General features: G+C 39.2%; 1 protein-coding gene and 1 long non-coding RNA gene across 2 annotated transcripts in view; one reads left to right on the top strand and one right to left on the bottom strand.

Moving 5' to 3' along the window:
• LOC145445856 (ribonuclease inhibitor-like) overlaps positions 1-21,823 on the top strand; it is a 335,808-nt gene that overhangs the window by 36,511 nt on the left and 277,474 nt on the right. The window lies entirely within an intron of this gene.
• Positions 6,115-11,085, bottom strand: LOC145446900 (uncharacterized). Its single transcript, XR_013917384.1, has 3 exons — positions 8,838-11,085; positions 8,133-8,178; positions 6,115-6,638 (listed from the first exon to the last, which is right to left on the bottom strand). It is a non-coding gene; the product is annotated as an uncharacterized LOC145446900 (long non-coding RNA).

The following is a 21,823-nucleotide window of genomic DNA, read 5'->3' on the forward strand; positions in this document are numbered from 1 at the left end:
GTATTGTTCATATTTGAAGTCTACTTGAAGCCCTGTCGTTAGTTCTAGATGCAATCGGCTCGAAATTTACGAGAGTATTCCTGCACCTCATTACCAACGCTGAATACTGAGACTTACTTTGCGGTGTTTGTATTGCAGGCATGTTATAGCATGAGTGGCGGTTATCCCGACGCTATGAAATCCTAATCTGACTTGGTAGCGAGTCGCGGGTTCGCCTCTCACGATCCAGAGCATTTCGGAGAGGCCGATGTGTCCGAATATTTTTTAAATCCCAAATTGGAATACTTGAAGACAGGCTTTACTTTGAAATCAGCCTCGATATTGGCTACCTATTAGGGATGGTGTGAACCTCTGAAAGGTTCAGGTTCGTGTGAACGCGAACCTTTCTGAAAGGTTCTGTGTGAACGCGAACGTGAGACTAGTGACGTCACGTGACGTCATATTGTTGATTCCAACCCTACATTTCAGTGAAGTGATAGCCTATATTAATGTATTGTACACGATACCTAGCCACTACTCGGGCCACACAATGCCACAATGCTGATGTAAATATTGACGTTTTAAACCGAATGTATCGACTGGGGCAATCAAATGATATAACAATTCCACAAAATCATTATCTTCCGTCGCTTTGCCAACAATTTCAACGAGGATATATAAGCTTACGCCTTAACGGTCTAGGCCAGACCTGACAATGTATCCGGCGTCTGAGTATTGCTACGTTGATCTTGATATTTAGCAGACATCGATGAATTATTTATGTACCTACATGTAGTGTATTTCGCTCTTGATGTTGTGTGATTCCGGGTCAAGCTCACAGCAGAGAGTCACTCAATATTCGAGCAAATTTTCGTAACAAAGCAAGTAAATTTTTTGAGATTGTCAAGGTGCATGCTCGTTTGGTGTTGATTATTTATGCTGCCAGCACCATGCATATGATGGCCCGCAGTTTGAAATGCAATAAATTTCAACCAAAGATGATATAATGAAGTCAAAATTGTAATATATGAAAAAGGTTCACAGTGCAGAACCTACCAAGGTTCGTTTGTGAACGTGAACCTCTAAATTTCTGAGGTTCACTCACAGAACGCGAACGTGAACCTCGCGTTCACACCATCCCTACTACCTATGCCTTCATGAATTTAATGGTTAGAGCTAGGGTTGCATTTAAAACAAAAATCAATTTAATTTTTTTTCTTCGTTTTTTCCAGCCATGACGCCACGAATATTCAATTGTGACGTCATAGTGGATTGACATTGACAAATGATAATATAGGTTATATATAGCTCCCTTGACGAAATATCTGTACTATTGCTGTTGAACCGACTATTTTTAGGGTTCCACAAACCATCCCATATCGATATACGTCCGTTATATCGGGTGGTAATTGTCCGTAGGCTCATACAACATGTTTTGGGAAAGTATTTATACAATGATGGCATAATTTTACAACTTAAAAGAATACACGATTTTTTTAAAAAGTATTTTGGTATGCGAATTCCAAAAATTATTTCAGTTTTTTTCTAACACGTCACATTTATGTTCTACGTAAACAGCAGTGGTTCTTAACCTTTTCTCCAGCGGATCCCAGGGGGTGATTTGGATTTTGAAGGGGACGGAAACGCTCAGGGGGTTATATGGGCGGCGCTGGACTCAGGGGGGTGGTATGGGGGACGCTGAATGAAAATGGTCTCGCAGTAGATGATGTTGTAAGGAAATATGAATAGACAGTAGAGTAGAATATTAGTTCTATATATCCCTGATCTCTCATTGCAAACTAACATTCGTCAAAATCTGCCAAATCACAGCGTATTTCGTCGCTCGTCGGGCGCAACATACACCGACGATGTTTCCATGAATGCAGTGGTTTGTTTTAATTCATGTAAAATGAATTTCGCGTACTTTTAGATTGCTAATTCACCGTTATGACACTTCCGTCAAACTAGCTCGGGTTATTTTCGAAAAAAGTTTCGAATTAGGTATTGTATCCTGCAGAGTGTCGAAATCGAAAAGACACTGTACCACTTTTGACAGGGATGCCCTTTGTACATTAGGGATGTTCAAATATAACTTTTTTTCGGATTCCGGGGATTCACTGATTAAATTTTTAGGTTGCCTAAAAAACGCTGCATAATAAAATTGGCTCAATTCCAACCAGTAGAAGTGGCCGCAGATCCAATTGAAATTTTTGAGTTCATTAAAAAAAAAATTTACTCTCAAACCCATGAAATCGTTGCGTTATCGACAAAAACGGTACAAAGCAAATTTGACGCAATTTGAACCGGTACAAGTGAACTTAATTGAGTTTTTCATCAATGATCCTGGGATTACACACCGACACCGTCAAGGCTATTTTCGCATATACACAAGTTGCAACCGCAATAACTTCGCTTCTACTGGTTGAAAGCTAGCTGAAATTATTATGCGTCGTTCTTTTAGGCAACTTAAAAATTTCACGGGGTTGACAATAAAATTTAAAATACAAAATTTATTTTTCTATTTTATATGATAACGTCAAAAAATTTAATTAGCTCTGCGGCCGCTTCTACTAGTTGGAATCGAGCCAAATTTGTTGTGCAGCGTTTTCTTAGGCAACCTAACAATTTAATCAGTGAATATCCAGAATCCGGAAAAAAAGTTACTTTTGAACATTGTACATTAAATATGCTTTGAAGCTTTTTCGCAAAAATGATGAACTAAATATAGTTGAGAGCTACAAAATTAATAGTCAGAATATTTCTTCATCGTATCATAAAGGATGGTACTGACTTGTGTTATTACCCACATTCATGTTGAAGTTAAGAGCTTGGTTCAGGAGGCTACTACATTTATTGTGGGCAAAAAACTCTACCGGATTCTCAGTTGATTTAGTAGTCACACAAAGCAATAAAACATAACCCAATACCATTACCTTCACCATATTGCCAATCGCAGATGTGAATTTGGGATGTGTACATCGAGCACGAACCAAATGGTGTGAGCCCGTAGGCCTTACCCGATGGTTATTAACAACCTTGATTTGATCCCGAATATAGCTCATACAATTATTATAGCGTTAATTAGTTAAGTGGTCGTCGAGCGCAATTCAAGCGTGAAATATTTCTCTAATAGTGAAGTCACAATCCTAAACCGGACTTTGACCACTTACCCATTGTTTTTTACTACAGTCCTTAAAATAGAGGAGCGTCAGACCCAGGCAATTTTTGAAAGGGGGCGCTGGAGGAAAAAGGTTAAGAACCACTGGTCTACAGTATACACTAAAAACATACAAATTTTCATGAATTTAGCCGTATTGCTTTTCAATTAGTTAGTTATAGGAATGCACATTGCACACATTATTCATATAATAAGTTATATAAGCCGACCCAATATGTTAATTGAATGATCAGGTTAGATAAGCCACACTTATCCCCCATTTTTAGTTGGACGATGCAATTATCTCTGGAAACCTTAGGCACATACTTCGTGCAAACTGTAGAATTTAGCAAGAAAATTAATATACAGTTGACTATCAGCTATACGACCAATGACTCATTCAGCAGTTCCAGTGTTTCTTCAAACCCCTGCTCTGTGGAGGACTTATATCATTATAAATATTTTAGTGATAGCAGAACTGATGATGAAGATTTGGAATATGAGTTATAGCGTGGAGAATTCCATTCATATAAACGTTAATGATTCCGAACAAGATTTCGGACTTGGAAAAAAGCTTCGGAGCTTGGCTTTTCCTGGCTTGTCAATACGAAAGATTAAAGGCGGTTGAGTTGATTGTCCACAAATTAGGCAGCTAATGAAACAGGGGTATTTCAATGAGTCAATGTCAGATTTGGAAGGAATGTTTCGTCATCATTTGAAAACATTTTTTGGGATTTCTTGAGAATACACGGGCAGTTTATGATATCAAAATAGTTCAGAAGCTATTGGAAGTTACAACAAACTCATATCAAGGACGAGCATCAAACCACATTTTTATTCGTAGCCATCCTGCTATAGTTACCAGGAAAACCTTGACGTACAGTTAGCGATGAGCAAGTAGAAAGTATCAAGCAAGATCTGACGGTGGTAGAGGAAAGAGACAAGGGAGATGATTGAACTTACATATCTTATCTGACTGTGGCCGGAGTATCAAGCAAGACAGCACACAGCTCGAAGGGCTACAAAATATTGTACCCTCAAATTCGCAATTTATTTGTTCTGCTGAAGCGTTTAAGATGAATAAATGCCCAATATTGGTTTACTATACCTGTTAGTGAGGGACGTTTTACGAAGAATCCATACGCAATAAGATTGCATTCAACTGCGGCATAGAGTTGTTTGTTTTGAGGCGTACTTTCCGAAAAGTAGATTATATTTCGTAGTTCGCAAAGCGACAGCTTCATACAAATCAGTTTATTTTCCTTCTATTTCGATAAAATGTCAATGACTTTGATTGATTTTAGTCAGTAGTTAAGTAGATCGCTCGCGAATCGCGCTTTTTTGCATGGGGTAGTATAGGGCCCGCTGGTGAGGTGCCGCGAAACTCGTGTTGGTGATGGCACCCTTTTGACCCCCCTTCCGCTGGCGAGGTGCCATGTGTTCTTATGGGATCTCTGGTGATGGTACCCTTTCGGGTATAGGCTTCGTCGGTGATGTGCCGTGAAAACTCGTGTTGGTTATGGAACCCTTTCAGACCCCCTATCGCTCGTGATGTGCCATTGTTTCTTACGGGATCTCTGGTGGTGTACCATTGGTTCTTATGGGATCTCTGGTGAGGTGTCATGTGTTCTTATGGGTGCGGTCGTGATTCGCCTTTTCGGGTATAGGGCGTGGTTGTGATTCGCCGTGAAAACTCGGGGTCGTGAGTAGTTATATAGATCGCTCGCGAACGGCTATTGGTTCTTATGGGCCCGCTGGTGACTCGCCGCGAAACTCGTGTTGGTGATTCGCCCTTTTCGACCCCCCCTATCGCTGGTGAGTCGCCATGTGTTCTTATGGGTGCGGTCGTGATTCGCCCTTTCACGTATAGCTCGTGGCGGTGATTCGCCGTGAAAACTCGGGGTCGTGACTCGCCTTTTTTGCTATAGGCGGTGGCGGTGATTCGCCTGTCGTGTATTCTTACGCGGTCTCTGGTGACTCGCCATGTGTTCTTATGGGTGCGGCCGTGAATCGCCCTTTCAGGCATCTCTCGACCGGTGTTGAATATGTATCGGGTATGGTAAATAGTCACGTGATTGCTCCTTAGTTAACGTGTATATCCCAAATTATTTTATATGACCGATTCGAGGTAATCCCAACGTTTACGGTGAGTGCGACTTCGATATAGCGTTATTCTTATGGGCGCGGCGATGATTCGTACTTTCGTTGATAGAATGCTAGCGGCATGTCGTACTTTCACCAAAAAAGGTGTGAAATAGTTTGCTAAATCTAGGAATCAGTCGCTTGGTCTACCACGGAACCGGCGTAGACGGCGATTCTAATACCAACAATAGCCGCGTTCACATATTAACACTCCAAATAGGTGTGAAATAGTTTGCAAACCCTGCGTTCGCTGACAAGATAATGTCTCAGACATACGCGACTTGATGTTACAGGCATATCGATCGCTCACGCGGTGAAATTTTCGTAAGCAGTTTGATACAGAGCTTGATTTCACTCGTACGATTTAATAAGTAACGAATAACAGACCGCCAGTGTCGGTAACTTGAATAGCGACAAATTGTCACTTATTTCCGCTCTAACCCTAATCCTTTGTGAAGTGAACGCTTATTCAAAAGGGTGTGATATCATTTTAAAATCCTACGACACTCACAGGGTAATGCTTCAGACAAAGCGATCCCTCATGCCCGCTCACAAGGTAATATTTCCGTAATTAGTTTGTCACAGAGTCGTCGCAGACGGTGATTCGTAAACCAACAATTTGACACTTTCTGGTATGGTCGCTATATGTTTTTGACACTTTGTCCGTGTTTGACTTTAGTTGTATGATAAGAATCATGCGAATATTCAAGCAATGTATCAATTGAATGAAATGAAACTCACTACACAGCTCAAGTTGATTCGTATTTGAATGTGTTGATCCGGTACAATTCTAATTAATTTGAGAAATCTTTTTAACGTGATCTTCTGATTCGACCGTAACCTGAATATTACTGACGCCGACTTTCAGTCACATTGAATTATTCACACATTCCACGCCGCTGTTTTAACAGTTATAGAATCAATACCAACTATCTCTAACCCGATAATATTCAATCATTTTGGTAATTTACCAACTTTAAATCCATTCGCGGATGTACTAAAGGTAAATCCAAATAATCCAAAATGAAATATTTGGACTTTGACATAGTCTGAATTGAAATAGATTGACAAACATGACTACCAACTTTCCCGCAGTCCCATTTCGATATTATATGCACATTGATTTGAAACAAGTAATGAAACATTACAACTCTATTCGCGATCCCGCTTTCCGTTTGTCAAAGAGATATTTTAACATCTTACCATACTCAAAATAATTCTTCACAACATTAACAATTGTTAAAAATCTAGTTTTCACCTACTTGATTATATCACTACAACTCACAAACTTGAATTAATTCATCCTGGCTGTATTCGTATGATCGGTCTTTTTTATTCGATTGTAAAGGTCGTTACTATTCTGAAGACAAAGTATTTACTAATCGGTACATATACGATTTGACTTGGACATATTATATTTTGAGTATACGAGATTTGAATGTCCGAACAATAACTGAGAATTAATTTATCACAATTAAATCCGTGCGTAAAAGATATTGGGGGGTCAGCAACTCTGTACGGTCGTAGTTACAACCACATTAACTAATCTACCCAGGCAACTCGTCATGATCATTCCTGAAATCAACACAAACACGACCACTGACTTGAGTTAACCGCGAAACAGCATCAAGTTTTAAATCCGCTTGCAGCTGACGGATTATTCGAATGCATCGATGGAGAATATTATTGAACTCGTCGGTATTGTTACTTCAACAAATTACACCGACTGCGAAAGTTAATATCGAATGGTAAGACTTGATCACATATTTGTTGATCACAGACATGACAAAAAAACATTACCGAGATTTTATAAACTAGTCATATTACTCTACACATCTATCAATATCAAAATGCGAGTCATCCAATTTTTCTACTAAAGTAACATTGCACTTTCGGATTCGGTATAGTCATACAAATTGTATTAAATCCAACATCAAAACAAAAGGATTTTTTTTTTAGTTTATTGAAATCAAATCATTCGTCTTCGACTTGTGCTTTTCTAGATTGCACGCAATAATTCGTTACGAACGAGCTGTAACCAAAGTTAAGAATTCTTTGTGTCCACAGATATAGAAGATGAATATAGCTAACACAATCGCGAATCGATGTTTCAGAGTATTTCACGGATGTAATAAACTTGTTAGTGTCGCCTATCTAAAAGTATGCATGCGTTCGATTTTCATACCGACTGTTGCGATGTTTAGGATTCGTTTACAATGATCAAGAGTGAGGATTTAACATCAATGTCGTTACTGGAGGTATTCACAACAGAGAATCGAAACATTACACAGTGTGAAAATATATCTTTGATATCAAAGCACTATCCCAAGTACACGATTAATACTCAACTCCGTTCACGCTTTCTATAGAACGTGCTAAATGTAAAATATCACGAGGTTGCACTCTAAGACTTTGATCATTACAAAAGTAAATTGAATATGTTTGCTCGACGCATTCAATTCAACTAGAAATGTCTAGTGCACAACAATCGTAATATTGGGGAAGTACTTGCTACACTGTAATTCACTAAACGTGTTTTGCATTGTTGTTCATTTGTAGCATTGATTGAAATTGAACCCTCAAATAATAATTCCCGACACGAAACCAAACCGCTGAAAGTCGTTACCAACACAAAGAAACACTTTGTACGATGTTTGCCAAATGTACCCTATGGCTAGGTGTACTAGAATTATTTGTGTAACACATACACCGACAATGTAATCGAAAATTTTTCCGTTGTCATTCGCTAAAGTAAATGTCATCACAATACTCTGTCACTAAAGATCTTACTTGTATCTGATTGAATCACCGATAATTAACTCGCTAAATCAAACCATAAGGAAATTTCACTCACTCATCAGATATGAAACAGCATCGCTTAATCGGTGTAGATCGTTTTTCTAAATGCAAATCATACCTGACCAACAGAAAACAATTTTCACTCACCTTGTAATGAAACCAAGTGGCGGACCTTCGTTCAATATTTTGTTTGTGTCAAATACTTTGCAATAAACACGGTGGAGTGGTCGAGCTTTACATCAGCAGACTGTAATCTGTAAATCAAGCTTACATCCGACTTGTAACTGTATCGTTTACCTAACCGAGTTGTATGCACAGTTTGATATTTTTTGTTATTTGGTAATTGCTGAATATACAACTTCGAAATACTCCCTTGAACGTAATTTCCATCATCGTAATAATCGAAGTACATTTGTGTCGAATTCGTAACAGCCGACTATGACATGATAAATTTTTGACAAGTTATGCTTGGAAGATTGGTTGTATATCACGAAAAATAATTACCGCTCATATTGATACTGTTATCCATTGTTCGGTATTTTCAAACGAGTAAAATTTATTACTTGAGTAACTCCGCTTAATGCAAATGTAAACACAACCGTCTTTCAACATCACAAAGACATCGATACAAAGTATACAATCAAACGCAACAAGTTTTACTTTTGTAGGTTGTGTATGGTTATCCTGCATAACTCATTTCTTACCAAAGCCATATGAAATATATTCATGTTACACGAAAATATTCACTCATGCTACAAACCTGTACAATGATTGGTGGTGCTTTCAAACTGTTTCAATACCTCAAGAACTTTATTGTCTGAATGGTTGTTCATGTATCGTAATAATCAAGTAGTTCAACACAGAACTAGTATTAACAGAAACACCAGAGTTGTTTACACAAAAGTTTGTATGTGTACAGTATACGAATACCATGTGTAAGTCCAGCACAATTGTGGTATCCATACGAGTTTAGTTAACACAATTTACGACACCGAGGTCGCGTCATCTTTCGTAAGACAACAAACCAAGGCTTCAGGATATGTCCATGTCATAGCAATGAATCGGCTACTCCAACAACAGAGTGCATATGTTTTCTAGTTACGGTGCTTACATCTTACACACAAATCAATCTACTTTGCTAACGAAAAGTGGTGAGTCATCATATGGTTATCCTCACTAGTAAAACATACTATCATACAAAATGGTCGTTATAGTTTGCACACCAACGGTACATCGTACAAGTAACAAGTCTCGAGAATCCAGTTATTCAAAAAACGTGAAAGTATTTCTACACCAAGTCGTTATGTTGACGAAAGCGTATATTGTAATATCATGATCGATTTGCATTCGTTGGTCACAAACTGTCACTACTCTAAATAATTCTTTTTCACTCAAACACAAACGCATACTTGTCACCATTCGTTTTCATCAAGTACGAGTTCAAGAAACTTACTACGACATGAATTTTTATTTTTATGTTGTGTAAATAGGTAATAATTAATTCAAGTAACACTATATCAACATCATCGAGTTGTGCTAATAGATTCACATGTGGTCTTGTGGTTTTCATCGGGACATACAGCACGAACTAACTATAGACTCCTCTCTGTTGTACAGCTACTCGGTAATCGAAATGCATTAACATGTAAACAACGATCTTGTTTCGTCACACCAAAAATATGTTCACTGTCGCGATACTCCGCACAAGACGTGCATAGCCTTTTCACACTCGTAATAGTATACCAACGTCAAGCGATAACGTTTAACAAGACCAACGACACTGAACCCACGACGTTTACCTATGTAAAATTACCACTTTCACTTGCCAGTCCATCGTTTACCTGACTAAACATATTATTTTCCTTTGGAGATCTGATGTTTACCCAGAGTAAGAAACCTTTTTCACTTGGAAATCTATTTTTTCCTTGGCTAACAAACCTTTTTTCACTTGTAAATATGTTTTTTCCTTGGCTAACAAACCTTTTTTCACTTGGAAATCTATTTTTTCTCTGGTTAACAAACCTTTTTCCCCGGGTAACAAACCTTTTTCCCTGAGCAACAAGCCATTTTCACTTGGTGGTCCGTCGTTTACCTGAGTAAAAATATCATTTTCCTTTGGGGATCTGGCGTTTACCCGGTGTAACAATACATTTTCGCTTGGAAAAATACTTTTACCTAGAGTAACTAATCATTTTCTCCTGGGTAACAATCCCTTTTCGTCTGGAAACTATCATTTAACTGAGTACCAATACCGTTTTCACTTGGAAATACATTTTTTCCCTGGGTAACAATACCATTTTCGTTTTGAAAACTGACAACCACACCGGTCAATTTGATATTTTTGTATATTGTTACAACGAACAGTGACGGAAATATACACAGACTACCGGTTTCAGAGTACACCCCATCGGTCGTATCACGTCAATATCATCGGTTAACCACAAACAATGTACTCTTGTACACCGAAATGCACGCTTTGGAAAATTGGACAATAGGCTGCGATAGTTCTGTGATGTCCGGGTTCGTGCTTTAGATTTTCCAGAGTCAAAATGTCTGAATAAAACACCTCCTCGACGACGGTTGGTATGTGGATAACGGTGTTCGGAAAACGGTTGGATTTATGTCGCCCATCGCGATAACAATTCCTGGTCGAGTTTTCCTCCGGCATGTTTGCTATATTGTGTCTTTATTGGTCAATGTATGTCTCGACATTCAGTTTGAAATCGGAAATGATAAAGTATGTAACCGGATCCGGATATCAACTCTGAATCGATAAACCAATGAACAATATTCAAAGTAAACATGTCACACCCTGTGTTTCCACGAAAAAATACCATCCAGACATACGTCGCGCTTGTTTGCCCACATCAGTATACGCGCAAATGGAGGTGTGTGACATTGCATGCAATGTGTTGGTATACAAACATCGATCCACAGACATTATCATAGCCGGTAGTTTTGATGTAGATCGAATGTCACCCGATAACAATACCAATAAGCCACATTGCAATGACTTTGAGTCCGTCTGAGCATGACATACAGACACACAAACATGGAACCGTAACATGGGATATTCGCACGACGGTGAAAGTGAACTGCACAGAATATACCAATAGAGCGTTCACAGACATTCACCGTGTACAATCATATAACCAGATTTTTGCTTGATATGTACGAAACCGATAAATCGATACATTTCTGTTCCTTCGACGTCAATAATACAAGCGTCGTTCCAATGCATCGCTCGAATGTAAGGTTCTTCAGGTGTAAAACCTATGTCAAATAACACCAAAGTGTGGCTTCTGTGTTTTATTATTTCCACCGATGCATCTGACCTGTGTCGTAACACTATGGTGCAGGGACTCGAAAAACGGTACTTTGTAAAACGGATTGACATGACCAACTGAAACGACGTCGATAGCCTTGTGGTGATGATAGTTTCAAAATGTTACCGATCTCTTGTGGCGATGACCGTTTCGAAATGGCACCGGGCGAAATGGACCCTTAGGATGATGTGTTTTTTGATTGCGTGTGAAATCACGAGGTAGTGTTCTATTGTGGTGTACGATTGCAGTCTTCACAGAGACACACCTTATTGGATCACAGTATCAGTCCGAGATTTGCACGATATTTATCTGGAGTCGTTATGTGGGAGTAGCGACATCCATGCATCGTGACTGAAAGACTGATCGCAATCATTTCGAGCACCGTACTTCGATAGTTCACATTGGTCAAACGCTGCAGTCTCAGCAGAAAACTTCGGTGTCGACAACACGACGGATATCGACCGATGTATCCAATTGGTCTGGGTGATCTGTCCGGAGATAGGGTCATGACTATCTTGCAATGTAACAACACGATAACACCATCGAGTAAATCAGCGAACGGTGTCGAAATATCGATGTAATAGCGCGGACTCAGAGTCATTGCAATGTGGCTTATTGGTATTGTTATCGGGTGACATTCAATCTACATCAAAACTACCGGCTATGATAATGTCTGTGGATCGATGTTTGTACACCAACACATTGCATGCAATGTCACACACCTCCATTTGCGCGTATACTGATGTGGGCAAACAAGCGCGACGTATGTCTGGATGGTATTTTTTCGTGGAAACACAGGGTGTGACATGTTTACTTTGAATATTGTTCATTGGTTTATCGATTCAGAGTTGATATCCGGATCCGGTTACATACTTTATCATTTCCGATTTCAAACTGAATGTCGAGACATACATTGACCAATAAAGACACAATATAGCAAACATGCCGGAGGAAAACTCGACCAGGAATTGTTATCGCGATGGGCGACATAAATCCAACCGTTTTCCGAACACCGTTATCCACATACCAACCGTCGTCGAGGAGGTGTTTTATTCAGACATTTTGACTCTGGAAAATCTAAAGCACGAACCCGGACATCACAGAACTATCGCAGCCTATTGTCCAATTTTCCAAAGCGTGCATTTCGGTGTACAAGAGTACATTGTTTGTGGTTAACCGATGATATTGACGTGATACGACCGATAGGGTGTACTCTGAAACCGGTAGTCTGTGTATATTTCCGTCACTGTTCGTTGTAACAATATACAAAAATATCAAATTGACCGGTGTGGTTGTCAGTTTTCAAAACGAAAATGGTATTGTTACCCAGGGAAAAAATGTATTTCCAAGTGAAAACGGTATTGGTACTCAGTTAAATGATAATTTCCAGACGAAAAGGGATTGTTACCCAGGAGAAAATGATTAGTTACTCTAGGTAAAAGTATTTTTCCAAGCGAAAATGTATTGTTACACCGGGTAAACGCCAGATCCCCAAAGGAAAATGATATTTTTACTCAGGTAAACGACGGACCACCAAGTGAAAATGGCTTGTTGCTCAGGGAAAAAGGTTTGTTACCCGGGGAAAAAGGTTTGTTAACCAGAGAAAAAATAGATTTCCAAGTGAAAAAAGGTTTGTTAGCCAAGGAAAAAACATATTTACAAGTGAAAAAAGGTTTGTTAGCCAAGGAAAAAATAGATTTCCAAGTAAAAAAGGTTTCTTACTCTGGGTAAACATCAGATCTCCAAAGGAAAATAATATGTTTAGTCAGGTAAACGATGGACTGGCAAGTGAAAGTGGTAATTTTACATAGGTAAACGTCGTGGGTTCAGTGTCGTTGGTCTTGTTAAACGTTATCGCTTGACGTTGGTATACTATTACGAGTGTGAAAAGGCTATGCACGTCTTGTGCGGAGTATCGCGACAGTGAACATATTTTTGGTGTGACGAAACAAGATCGTTGTTTACATGTTAATGCATTTCGATTACCGAGTAGCTGTACAACAGAGAGGAGTCTACAGTTAGTTCGTGCTGTATGTCCCGATGAAAACCACAAGACCACATGTGAATCTATTAGCACAACTCGATGATGTTGATATAGTGTTACTTGAATTAATTATTACCTATTTACACAACATAAAAATAAAAATTCATGTCGTAGTAAGTTTCTTGAACTCGTACTTGATGAAAACGAATGGTGACAAGTATGCGTTTGTGTTTGAGTGAAAAAGAATTATTTAGAGTAGTGACAGTTTGTGACCAACGAATGCAAATCGATCATGATATTACAATATACGCTTTCGTCAACATAACGACTTGGTGTAGAAATACTTTCACGTTTTTTGAATAACTGGATTCTCGAGACTTGTTACTTGTACGATGTACCGTTGGTGTGCAAACTATAACGACCATTTTGTATGATAGTATGTTTTACTAGTGAGGATAACCATATGATGACTCACCACTTTTCGTTAGCAAAGTAGATTGATTTGTGTGTAAGATGTAAGCACCGTAACTAGAAAACATATGCACTCTGTTGTTGGAGTAGCCGATTCATTGCTATGACATGGACATATCCTGAAGCCTTGGTTTGTTGTCTTACGAAAGATGACGCGACCTCGGTGTCGTAAATTGTGTTAACTAAACTCGTATGGATACCACAATTGTGCTGGACTTACACATGGTATTCGTATACTGTACACATACAAACTTTTGTGTAAACAACTCTGGTGTTTCTGTTAATACTAGTTCTGTGTTGAACTACTTGATTATTACGATACATGAACAACCATTCAGACAATAAAGTTCTTGAGGTATTGAAACAGTTTGAAAGCACCACCAATCATTGTACAGGTTTGTAGCATGAGTGAATATTTTCGTGTAACATGAATATATTTCATATGGCTTTGGTAAGAAATGAGTTATGCAGGATAACCATACACAACCTACAAAAGTAAAACTTGTTGCGTTTGATTGTATACTTTGTATCGATGTCTTTGTGATGTTGAAAGACGGTTGTGTTTACATTTGCATTAAGCGGAGTTACTCAAGTAATAAATTTTACTCGTTTGAAAATACCGAACAATGGATAACAGTATCAATATGAGCGGTAATTATTTTTCGTGATATACAACCAATCTTCCAAGCATAACTTGTCAAAAATTTATCATGTCATAGTCGGCTGTTACGAATTCGACACAAATGTACTTCGATTATAACGATGATGGAAATTACGTTCAAGGGAGTATTTCGAAGTTGTATATTCAGCAATTACCAAATAACAAAAAATATCAAACTGTGCATACAACTCGGTTAGGTAAACGATACAGTTACAAGTCGGATGTAAGCTTGATTTACAGATTACAGTCTGCTGATGTAAAGCTCGACCACTCCACTGTGTTTATTGCAAAGTATTTGACACAAACAAAATATTGAACGAAGGTCCGCCACTTGGTTTCATTACAAGGTGAGTGAAAATTGTTTTCTGTTGGTCAGGTATGATTTGCATTTAGAAAAACGATCTACACCGATTAAGCGATGCTGTTTCATATCTGATGAGTGAGTAAAATTTCCTTATGGTTTGATTTAGCGAGTTAATTATCGGTGATTCAATCAGATACAAGTAAGATCTTTAGTGACAGAGTATTGTGATGACATTTACTTTAGCGAATGACAACGGAAAAATTTTCGATTACATTGTCGGTGTATGTGTTACACAAATAATTCTAGTACACCTAGCCATAGGGTACATTTGGCAATCATCGTACAAAGTGTTTCTTTGTGTTGGTAACGACTTTCAGCGGTTTGGTTTCGTGTCGGGAATTATTATTTGAGGGTTCAATTTCAATCAATGCTACAAATGAACAACAATGCAAAACACGTTTAGTGAATTACAGTGTAGCAAGTACTTCCTTAATATTACGATTGTTGTGCACTAGACATTTCTAGTTGAATTGAATGCGTCGAGCAAACATATTCAATTTACTTTTGTAATGATCAAAGTCTTAGAGTGCAACCTCGTGATATTTTACATTTAGCACGTTCTATAGAAAGCGTGAACGGAGTTGAGTATTAATCGTGTACTTGGGATAGTGCTTTGATATCAAAGATATATTTTCACACTGTGTAATGTTTCGATTCTCTGTTGTGAATACCTCCAGTAACGACATTGATGTTAAATCCTCACTCTTGATCATTGTAAACGAATCCTAAACATCGCAACAGTCGGTATGAAAATCGAACGCATGCATACTTTTAGATAGGCGACACTAACAAGTTTATTACATCCGTGAAATACTCTGAAACATCGATTCGCGATTGTGTTAGCTATATTCATCTTCTATATCTGTGGACACAAAGAATTCTTAACTTTGGTTACAGCTCGTTCGTAACGAATTATTGCGTGCAATCTAGAAAAGCACAAGTCGAAGACGAATGATTTGATTTCAATAAACTAAAAAAAAAATCCTTTTGTTTTGATGTTGGATTTAATACAATTTGTATGACTATACCGAATCCGAAAGTGCAATGTTACTTTAGTAGAAAAATTGGATGACTCGCATTTTGATATTGATAGATGTGTAGAGTAATATGACTAGTTTATAAAATCTCGGTAATGTTTTTTTGTCATGTCTGTGATCAACAAATATGTGATCAAGTCTTACCATTCGATATTAACTTTCGCAGTCGGTGTAATTTGTTGAAGTAACAATACCGACGAGTTCAATAATATTCTCCATCGATGCATTCGAATAATCCGTCAGCTGCAAGCGGATTTAAAACTTGATGCTGTTTCGCGGTTAACTCAAGTCAGTGGTCGTGTTTGTGTTGATTTCAGGAATGATCATGACGAGTTGCCTGGGTAGATTAGTTAATGTGGTTGTAACTACGACCGTACAGAGTTGCTGACCCCCCAATATCTTTTACGCACGGATTTAATTGTGATAAATTAATTCTCAGTTATTGTTCGGCCATTCAAATCTCGTATACTCAAAATATAATATGTCCAAGTCAAATCGTATATGTACCGATTAGTAAATACTTTGTCTTCAGAATAGTAACGACCTTTACAATCGAATAAAAAAGACCGATCATACGAATACAGCCAGGATGAATTAATTCAAGTTTGTGAGTTGTAGTGATATAATCAAGTAAGTGAAAACTAGATTTTTAACAATTGTTAATGTTGTGAAGAATTATTTTGAGTATGGTAAGATGTTAAAATATCTCTTTGACAAACGGAAAGCGGGATCGCGAATAGAGTTGTAATGTTTCATTACTTGTTTCAAATCAATGTGCATATAATATCGAAATGGGACTGCGGGAAAGTTGGTAGTCATGTTTGTCAATCTATTTCAATTCAGACTATGTCAAAGTCCAAATATTTCATTTTGGATTATTTGGATTTACCTTTAGTACATCCGCGAATGGATTTAAAGTTGGTAAATTACCAAAATGATTGAATATTATCGGGTTAGAGATAGTTGGTATTGATTCTATAACTGTTAAAACAGCGGCGTGGAATGTGTGAATAATTCAATGTGACTGAAAGTCGGCGTCAGTAATATTCAGGTTACGGTCGAATCAGAAGATCACGTTAAAAAGATTTCTCAAATTAATTAGAATTGTACCGGATCAACACATTCAAATACGAATCAACTTGAGCTGTGTAGTGAGTTTCATTTCATTCAATTGATACATTGCTTGAATATTCGCATGATTCTTATCATACAACTAAAGTCAAACACGGACAAAGTGTCAAAAACATATAGCGACCATACCAGAAAGTGTCAAATTGTTGGTTTACGAATCACCGTCTGCGACGACTCTGTGACAAACTAATTACGGAAATATTACCTTGTGAGCGGGCATGAGGGATCGCTTTGTCTGAAGCATTACCCTGTGAGTGTCGTAGGATTTTAAAATGATATCACACCCTTTTGAATAAGCGTTCACTTCACAAAGGATTAGGGTTAGAGCGGAAATAAGTGACAATTTGTCGCTATTCAAGTTACCGACACTGGCGGTCTGTTATTCGTTACTTATTAAATCGTACGAGTGAAATCAAGCTCTGTGTCAAACTGCTTACGAAAATTTCACCGCGTGAGCGATCGATATGCCTGTAACATCAAGTCGCGTATGTCTGAGACATTATCTTGTCAGCGAACGCAGGGTTTGCAAACTATTTCACACCTATTTGGAGTGTTAATATGTGAACGCGGCTATTGTTGGTATTAGAATCGCCGTCTACGCCGGTTCCGTGGTAGACCAAGCGACTGATTCCTAGATTTAGCAAACTATTTCACACCTTTTTTGGTGAAAGTACGACATGCCGCTAGCATTCTATCAACGAAAGTACGAATCATCGCCGCGCCCATAAGAATAACGCTATATCGAAGTCGCACTCACCGTAAACGTTGGGATTACCTCGAATCGGTCATATAAAATAATTTGGGATATACACGTTAACTAAGGAGCAATCACGTGACTATTTACCATACCCGATACATATTCAACACCGGTCGAGAGATGCCTGAAAGGGCGATTCACGGCCGCACCCATAAGAACACATGGCGAGTCACCAGAGACCGCGTAAGAATACACGACAGGCGAATCACCGCCACCGCCTATAGCAAAAAAGGCGAGTCACGACCCCGAGTTTTCACGGCGAATCACCGCCACGAGCTATACCTGAAAGGGCGAATCACGACCGCACCCATAAGAACACATGGCGACTCACCAGCGATAGGGGGGGTCGAAAAGGGCGAATCACCAACACGAGTTTCGCGGCGAGTCACCAGCGGGCCCATAAGAACCCATTACGATCTGCGACCGATCTATATAACTACTGTCGTGACTCGCCTTTTTTGCTATAAGCGGCGGCGACATGCTAACGACGATAATGTGTCTGTCATGTATTCTTACGGAATCTCTGGTGATGTGCCGTTGTTTCTTATGGGCGCCACGGCGTATCGTACTTTCGAATATAGACATCTCTCGCGCGGTGTTGAATATGTACGAGTCACCAACAATAACCACACAAACGGAAACGTGGCTTGTTGTGAGGATTAAGCAGTGCGACCTATATTTCGAATGACCTGCACACTGAATTATTTCTCGTCCAGCCGCTACTATCGATTATTACACTATTCCATTCAGTGCGAAATAGTTTGCTAAATCTAGGAGTCACTTCCGAGGTAATATTTTGGTAATTAGTCTACCACAGAACCGGCGTAGACGGCGATTCGAATATCAACAATAACCGCGTTCACAAACTAACACTTCAAAAATGTGTGAAATAGTTTGCAAAACCCCGCGATCGCTGACAAGATAATGTCTCGGATATAACCATCTTTCGCGACTTGGTGTTACAGGCATATCGATCGCTCACGCGGTGAAATATTCGTAAGCATCACTCGCAGAATTATATTTTGGTAATTATTTTGTCACAGAGCCGGCGTAGACGGCGATTCGAATACCATCAATAACCGCACTCGTAAACTAACACTTCAAAAAGGTGTGAAATATTGGTAAAATGCTACGATCACTCACAAGATAATGTCCCAGACATAGCCATCATTCGTGACTTGATGTTACATACATACCAATCGCTCACACACTGTAAAAAATAAACATGGATTTTATCATGGAAATGACATGACTTCCTCTTTCTCATGTTAATTCCATGAAAACACCGACATGGTTTTAAAATCTCATGTTGACATGACAAAAACTTCCATGATGGGACATGATGGGAGCCATGTCTATGGTTATCAAGTAAGAGTATCACGTTGAGCTTTAGTGATATCATCATAATTATCATCATCATCGTCACTGAGAGAGAGGAAGAGACACAGAGAGAGACAGAGAGAGAGAGAGAGAGGAGCGAGAGAGGGAGAGAGAGAGAGAGGAGGGAGAGAAGGAGAGAGAGGAGATAGAGATAGAGAATAGAGCAGAAAGAATAGTGGGGGAGAGAAAGAAGGGAATGAGAGCATATATAAAGGAGAGAGAGAAAGAGAGAGGGGAGGGAGAGGGGAGGGGAGGAGAGAGATAGGGGAGAGAGAGTGGGGGAGAGATAGAGAATAGAGCAGAAAGAAGAAAGGGGGAGAAAGAAGGGAAAGGGAGCATAGAGAAAGGAGAGCGAGAGAGAGAGAGAGGGGGGTGAGGGGGAGGGGGAGGGGAGGAGAGAGATAGGGGAGAGAGAGGGGGAGAGAGAGAAATCAGACTTATTCTCGTTTTCACCATTGAGATGCTTTGACGATTGAAATGCGATAACCATGCTATCCCTGAATGCTGAACGTTGAGCCGGATAGCCACGGATACCAGTTTTTTAGTCTTTGGTCTGACATGGCCGGGAATTGATCATATGACCTACCGATCAAGAAGAAGGACGCTTTACCATTTCACTATATCGCTATTTCAGCTGAGTGACAAGTAAACATCGTTACATCCTCACAGGATATATTGCAATACACAAACATCGTGATTCGTACATAGCTACATCATCGCACGCATACATAGCCGTTCGGTTACGGAGCCATAATGACTCCGGATTATCTGGTTACAAAACCAGTCATGCGTACAGTATAGACGTAGCGCTCAATTCAAAAGGATTGCAAAAAAGAGGAAGTTTGATGGAGTCGGTCACTTCATAGGTTGTTTTGTGAAAGTTGCGAAGTTTATGGCTTGTTGCTGTATTAAGCAGTGGATTGGATGGATGTATTTATTGTTCCTGTCTTCGTTGTAATATATCCGCCGAATCTGCAATGCGTCACTGGGTATAGTCGAACCTGAAGCAACTTATAGTCGTATTCAGTCAAATACCGGCATATAGCGGGAACTGCCAAACGGCTGCAAATAGTGATCAAAGTTTACTGCGTATGCATTTGTATGTAGTTGTAGATCATGTGGTAGTTGGTAATGCGTTAGTAGTCCTAGACGTTTCACAACCTTCCTTGCTTTTATTTTGTACCGTACTGGCAATGTTAAAGTGAAGTATTTATCCAACTGGAGGAATATTCATCCTGAGGTGATTGAAAAAACTTCAGCTTTAAAAAATATGGGATATCATGCTATACTCGAGCCTTTGATTCAAGATTTGAAAACCCTAGAAACATAAGAACCTGATGTAAATTTGTATTTTACAGATATACATACTGCAGTTGTTTGTAATGTTACTCCTGTGATATTTGTGACATTGAAAATGAGGCTGCTGGAGATCATGAACGACTGAACGAGTGATTACAGTGGATCACAGATCTGAGATAGCTGAAACTGTGAGAACTGTATTTCGGAGTAATATCGGGGACAGTATATTCAACTTCTATATTACGACGAGGCATTTGCCACGTATGATCTCTCGACAATTCAAGATGAAGGAGTAATACGACTAATCTTGACAGACGATGAAAGTAAGTAATTATTACCACACATAAATTGGTAGGCTACTATACTAGGATTACACTCTTAACGCATATTCGAAGAGTTGTTTCGGGGTTCCGAACGACACTGGTGTTTTCAAATTGTCTCCGGTTTTGGTGATATCCCATGGGGTTATTTTGACGAACGTCACATTTTCACTGTATGGTCCAGATAAAAAAAAAAACGGATAAGAAATTAAATCTACTTGTTATACTGAACACTGTATTAAATCAAAATGCAGTAAAATAATTATATTTAGGGTAATTGGATTTACCGTAATTTTCCAAGTATAGTACGCCCCCATGTATAATACGCACCCCTAAAATAGCATGTAAATTCTGGGAAAAAGCCTGTACCCATGTATAGTACGCACCCTGCATTTCAGTACATGAATAGTTCCGATTTCGTATACGATGTCATTCTGTTTTGCGATGTCACTCTTGAACAATCATTACACAGCGATCGCTAATCATTATACAATTAGCGGGATTGTCTTTGAACGATAGTAGATAGCAGCCAAAGCCTGCGAGGCGGGCGGCGCGATAGTTCAGGCTAGCGACACAGCATCTTGAGCACGAGAAGACCTTTTACAGATGCGATTCCTAATCATTATAAAATTAACGGTATTGTGTCTAAACGATAGTAGATAGCAGCCAAAGCCTGCGACGCCGGCAGCGAGTTAGTTTAGGCCAACGAACTGACATCTTGCGCACGATGCCTATTATAGATGCGATTGCGCCTAGGCTAACGGTTATGTCATGCGCAACAGGTCTGTTGAGATGCGACTGATTACGCAAGCGATTATATCTTGCGCACATGGCCTCTTGTGTATGTATAAATTGCGTATGCGATTGTTCGGGCCGGTCGTTGACGCGATGAATTGGCGAGAATTGCCACGCACGAGTGTCTATTAGTGACCTAATTTTGCTCTCGTACAAACGGCAAACCAACTCAGCAGGTGATCGCGTGCTTTTGCACACGACTCCCGTTAATTGGATACACG

This window comes from Botryllus schlosseri, chromosome 9 (genome assembly GCF_051294905.1).
Source record: "Botryllus schlosseri isolate E-star chromosome 9, Bs_hap1, whole genome shotgun sequence".
NCBI lineage: Eukaryota > Metazoa > Chordata > Ascidiacea > Stolidobranchia > Styelidae > Botryllus > Botryllus schlosseri.